The 6,000-nt window shown below is 46.4% G+C and overlaps 1 non-coding gene across 1 annotated transcript; it reads right to left on the bottom strand.

Moving 5' to 3' along the window:
• Positions 1-4,561: 4,561 nt before the first annotated feature.
• Positions 4,562-4,668, bottom strand: LOC131418022 (U6 spliceosomal RNA). The gene has a single exon (XR_009222818.1). It is a non-coding gene; the product is annotated as a U6 spliceosomal RNA (small nuclear RNA).
• Positions 4,669-6,000: the final 1,332 nt, after the last annotated feature.

Here is a 6,000-nt window from a genome sequence, read left to right as displayed (position 1 = left end):
TTAATGGTCAGATAATGGCCTCCCTATGTCCATTTTATGCTCTGCAACTTCATAGTCCCCTCCCACTCTGGCTCTGATCTTGGCCATGTGGTTTTCTTAGGCCACCAGGAAAGCAGAAACTTAAAAAAAACACTTGAATATTTTTAATTCCTCTTTTGCTTCTCTGCTATCACCATAAGTTGGTGATAGCCTCACAACATGACTCGGTTAGCCTGCTGGAAGATTAGAAGGAAAGTCCAGTCTTCCCAGCCAAGGCTTCCTGTACCAGCCTACAGCCAGCCACCACCCAAACACATGAAAATGCTTGACCAAGATCAGCAGACTCACCTACCAGACATGCAACTGACTGAAGAATACAAGGGAGCCCAGCTGAGACCACAAGAACCATCTGGTAAATCCTAGATTTATAAGCAGTAATAAATATTTATTCTTTTAAGCTGCTGAGCTTTGGGGTGGCTTTTTACATAGCATTATTGTGGCAATAGGTAACTGATACAGTGTCTTAATTGGTTTTCATTTCAGGGAGGAAGTAAGGGTGCCCAGCCAGACTTGCTTTGGGGTAGGGGGAAGGGAACCTGGGGAAGGAAGAGTTGGCAAAGACTTCTTGTAGAGGACAAATTGCTGCTCCCTCAAGGAAGGACCAACAATCCACGGACCTGGTCCTGAATGACATTCCTTGTCCCAAACCAGATCTAAGTCAAGTGTCAGGGGCCTAAGAAAGTCATTCTGGAAGGAGGAGACAAGAACACAACTTCCAGGCTAAAGGAGAGAGATGCGTTGGAGGCCAATTTCCAAGTGAGGTTGGAATTCCATCAATTCCAGAGAATTCCATCAATTTAAGAGCAAGATCCAGGGGACTAGAGACTGGTAAGAAAAGGCAGAGTGGGTCCACTAGCTGAGAACCTCAGAAAAACCTCCACACATGGTCAGCACTCTGAGGGGGAGACAAAGCCCTGGGACTGAGAGTCTCTGGGCAGAAGTGGACCCAGAGAAAGGTCCAGCTCAGCTCCAGCCTTAGGCATGAGTAAGACAGGAATGGTCATATCTCTCTATGAGTCTGAGAAGATGTGGAGTTTTGCTAGTGATGCCCTCTCCCCCCAAGAGATGGCAACACAATCTATAAACACCACTGGGAAGTATATTCGGAGATAAAAATGAGGCTAAGATGGAAGCCATCACTAAAAGTCAAGAGAGACATGTGCACCTAGCTGAAAAGGTGAAGGCGTGTGTTCAGGTTCTCTATTGCTTCATAACAAACAATCCCAAAATGCAGTGCCTTAAAGCAATTCCATTTCATTATATCTCACATGTCTGTAGGTCAGGGATTTGGGCAGGGCACAGCTGGCTGGTTATTCTGTTCCAGGTAATGTCAACAAAGGGCACTCAGTGATAGTCAACTGGCGGACAGACAGAAGACAGCATCACTCGCAAATCTAACACCTGCACAGGGATTGCCAGAAGACTAGCCTCAGCACAGCAGTATCAGAGGAATCAAGGATCTAACATGGCAGCTCAGGGCTCCCAGAGAGAGCATCCCAAGAGGTCCAGCCCACAGCTTCAAGGCTTCATATGATCTAGCTTTCAAGAAGCAAAGAATTTGCAGGCACCTTTAACCTACCTCACCATGATATAAATAAATAGTCTCCAAAGTTGCTTTAAACATTCCGGAAGATGCACACAACCATCCACAAGATTGAAAGAGAATATTAGCATTTCAATGCTAATTTGTATATTTATTTTCTCTTAAAATAAATTAATTAAGCTTTACGATTTTTTAATATCTAGATTGGCACCTGTGGTCTTCCTCTGTCCATATGTCAGAGATAACAGCACAAACAGCATGCAAGGTATGCTGAGGGTTGAGTGAGATTCCCACAATACAGAGACTGACAGTGATACCCTCACTACTTTGCTTGATTGCAGAGCATGTCTATGTATCACAGTTCACATGTGCCTAGTTCAGTAGACTCATGTTTTATACTACTGCTATAGGCTGAACGTGTGTGTCTCCCCAAAATTCATATGTTGAAATCCTAATCCCCAATTTGATGGTATTTGGGAGGTGATTAGGCCATGAAGGAGGAATTAGTGCCCTTATATATGGGGCCCCAGAGAATTCCCTTGCCCCTTCCACCATATGAGGACACAGCAAGAAATCAGCAGTCTGCAACCTGGAAAAGAGCCTTCACAGAACCTGACCATGCTGGCACCCTGATTTTGGACTTCTGGCTTCCAGAACTGTGAGAAATAAATTCCATTGTTTATAAGCCACCTAGTCTGTGTGGCATTTTGTTATAGCAGCTCGAACATACTAAGACAATTACCTAATTTTAACCAAATTCATCTTGCAAAATGGACAAATGGCTTAAAAGAATTCCTGCAAAAAAGTGTGGACGGAGGGGCTGGCCCAGTGGCATAGTGGTTAAATTCACACACTCCACTTTGGCAGCCCAGGGTTTGCAGGTTCGCATCTCAGGCATGGACCTACCCAACACTCATCAAGCCATGCTCTGACGGCACCCCACATACAAAAAGAGAGGAAGATAGGCACAGATGTTAGCTCAGAGCTAATCTTCCTCAGCAAAAAGATGAAGATTGGCAATGGGTATTAACTCAGGGCCAATCTTTCTCACACACAAAAAAGTGTGGATGGAGGACAATACTGATAGTTCAAAGGAAGTGACCAAGAAGAAAATGGGAAACGATAGTCCCACTTTTCTTACTTCTAATAGGAGCTCTCCCTCAGCTACCTCATCAAATACGATAAGAAAATTGTCAAAAAAATCAAACTATCAAGAAGACTATTTGCAAAATGGGTGGCTATAAATCCACCTTCGTTCACAATTAACCTCAGTTCATATCCTTTTAGCTCTCTGACCTAGAGGCAAGCCACCTTTTCCTCTAAATCCAAAGTCCCAGGGAGAAGAAAGAAAGAAAGAAAAGAAAAGTCCCAGAGAAGGATCCTGATGGGTCCAGCTTGGGTCAAATGTCCATTTCTGCCAGGGAAATGGAGTTCTGTGCTTGGCAGGATTAAGACTATGCCCCACCCCCGCATCCAGGGGCGGGAGAGACTGTGATTGGCAGTACCCCCAATTCACATGACTGGGAAGTGGGAGCAACGTCTTAAAGGCGGGGGTGGGGTTGCTGGACAGACAGGAAAAATAACACATGTCTTCTCCAAAACTCTCTGGAAAGTGACCTGCATACAAATCCCCATTGCACCCTGGAAAATTCAGGCCCAATTTTTGGGCGAAGGGGGAAAAAGTCCCTGTGACAAATCACTTTCTCCCTCCGCCGCTGGCCCATAGCCCTCTTCAAAGGAGATTTTATTTCTCTTTTGCTCATGTTCCTACCAAAACGACGCTGGGTGGTCAGACTTTCACGGCCCCCTCAGAGCCTGCAGCCAGACCCTGACAAGCAAGCCCAGGCCTCACCCTCGGCCCAAGAATCCTCTTACCACAGGGCCTCAGTTAGCTGCAGCCTGTGCTGTGCCAGCCCCAATCAAGCCCAGGCCTGAGGGCCACTCTGAAGGCCAGCACCACACTGCTCCAGGGGGCTGTCTCCTGCCAAAGTGTTATCGTCAGGCCTCTGTTCCCAAACGCTTCGCGGCTGGAAGACTGGTGTCAGCCTGGCTTTGACGGCCCGGCCCCTGACCTGGCTGGGGGCTGCGGATCAACGGCACTTTGTCAGCCCCAGCAGGGGCAGGCACACCTTCTAGCAGCTGAAGTGCGTACTGAATGGAGGCGTCTGCAGAGCTCCTGGCCTGGGTAGGCCGTCTGCGTGTTTGGGTAAAGAAATATGCAGCTTGAGCTGTGGTCATCGCTGCCTGAGCCACTGAGCTGCAATCAACATCAACACCACAAGGACACAATATTTTCTCCCGATTTACAACACGTTCATTTATTTTGGAATTTCTCTGCCAGTTGAGGCTACAGGGCGGTGACAGTGGAAAAGTTGTCCTAGGGCCAAGCAAAAGAGAGAGTTGCAACTGAGCTCCTGTTCTGAAAAGGGGTGCTCGAAAGTAGCAAAAAGCGAGCAAGGCTAAGAGGATGACCTTCACCAGACAGCAGCCCACAGGCCATGGTGCCAGGGGGGAAACGACTAATTTGGAGGTCGGTTATTGCTCCTACCACTAGGTCTGCAGATGGGCCTCTGGAACCCAGGGTTCCTGAGAAGTTACTGACACTCACCGGATTTCCATTATACAATATGATCTACTTTCTTTCTCAGAATTCCCTGGGGAGTCAGAGATCATGAGATTTTGAAAGCAAGCCCCTACCCTCCAAAAGCAGGCTTTATTGGAAAATCTCATGGAGAAGTGAAAATGATGGGATTTGGAGTGAGAAAGACTTGAGATTGAATTGTTCACGCTGCCACTTACTTACTGAGTGTCCTTGGGCAGATGTCTTACCTCTCTTAGCTTCAGTTTCCACATCTGGTTTTTTTTTGTTTTGTTTTGTTTTTTGTTTTTAATTTTTTGTTTATTGCAGTAACATTGGTTTATAACATTGTATACGTTTCAGGTGTATATCATTATACTTCTATTTCTGCATAGATTACAAAAAATATGGAACGCTTCACGAATTTGTGTGTCATCTTTGCGCAGGGGCCATGCTACTCTTCTCTGTATCATTCCAATTTTAGTATATGTGCTGCCGAAGCGAGCACTACATCTGTTTTTAAATGGACATAATAATATCTAACCAGCAAAGTTGTCATGGGAAATAGGGTAAGTGATTGAAGTACACACACAATGCCCAACTCTTTCTGGGCACTCAGCACACGATGGTTCCCACCCCTTTGTCTTCCTGGTTTTTATTGACTCATTAGATGTTCCTCACATGGCTTTATAGTGTAAAACAGACCAGGATGTTCCCGGGATGGAAGGACTATTTGTTGGGTTCCTTGGGACTGAGAACTTCTCCAGATTGGTGGATAGTCCATGAAAGGAGGCAGTGATGGAGAAGGGGATGGATTCCACTGCGGTGTGCAATGACTGCCCCCCTCCCAACAAGGAGGCCCTAGGAGAGGCCTACTCCAGTTATTGTCACAAGGGTCCTCGACAGAGAGGTCAGTCTGTCCCAGACACGGGAAGGCACCTGCAGCTGTCATCTGGAGCTGGCTTCCACAGAGAGCCTGCTTCTCCAAGGGAGTAACAGGCTCCTCAACTCAATGCAAAAGGGAAGGGCACCCCAAGTGCACCATTCCCATCCTACTCAGAAGAAAACGGATGCCTGCCAAGGGGAAGTGACTATTCAAAGTGTCATAGCTAGTAAAAAGCAGAGCAGAGTTTTGGAACCGAGTCTGGCTCGCTGCAAGTGTGGTTATCTTCTTTTAAAGCAATAAATTTTAGCAAGGGGTGAGATAATAAAATGCAGTTGATTCTCATTATTCACAGCAGTGATGTTCTATAAAGACACCTGAATTAGCAAATACTGAACCATTGCTCCTAGGGGCAATGCAGGGTTAGTTTCCTGTAAGCCTTTTTTCTATCAACCAGTCAATCCATACCCCTGTTTTGTGTGTGTTTCTGCTTAAAGACATCTTATTTAATATATGTCGCTGACTCATTAACATTGAACTCATGCCCAACAGCACTATAACTCATACCTGAACAAGACTTATCCAATACTTGTATTTTTTCTGTATGGCACGTGATGACCTTCTTGTACTTAAGAACACTGGACAGCACTTCACCACTACACTTGGGGGCCATTTTATTTATTTTTATTTATTTATTTATTTTGTGAGGAAGATTGGCCCTGAGCTAACATCTGCCAATCCTCCTCTTTTTGCTGAGAAATTCTGGCCCTGGGCTAACATCCATGTCCATCTTCCTCCACTTTATATGGGACGCCTGCCACAGCATGGCCCGACAAGCAGCGCATCCTTGCGCGCCCGGGATCCGAACCGCCGAACCCTGGGGCTGGGGCAGCGGCAGCAGAGCGCGCACACCTAACTGCTTGTGCCACCGGACCAGCCCCAGGGGGGCCATTTTAA

The sequence above is a fragment of the Diceros bicornis genome, chromosome 18 (genome assembly GCF_020826845.1).
Source record: "Diceros bicornis minor isolate mBicDic1 chromosome 18, mDicBic1.mat.cur, whole genome shotgun sequence".
In the NCBI taxonomy this organism is placed as follows: domain Eukaryota; kingdom Metazoa; phylum Chordata; class Mammalia; order Perissodactyla; family Rhinocerotidae; genus Diceros; species Diceros bicornis.
Note: the sequence above shows the minus strand (reverse complement) of the source record. Positions and strands in the feature narration are given on the sequence as shown.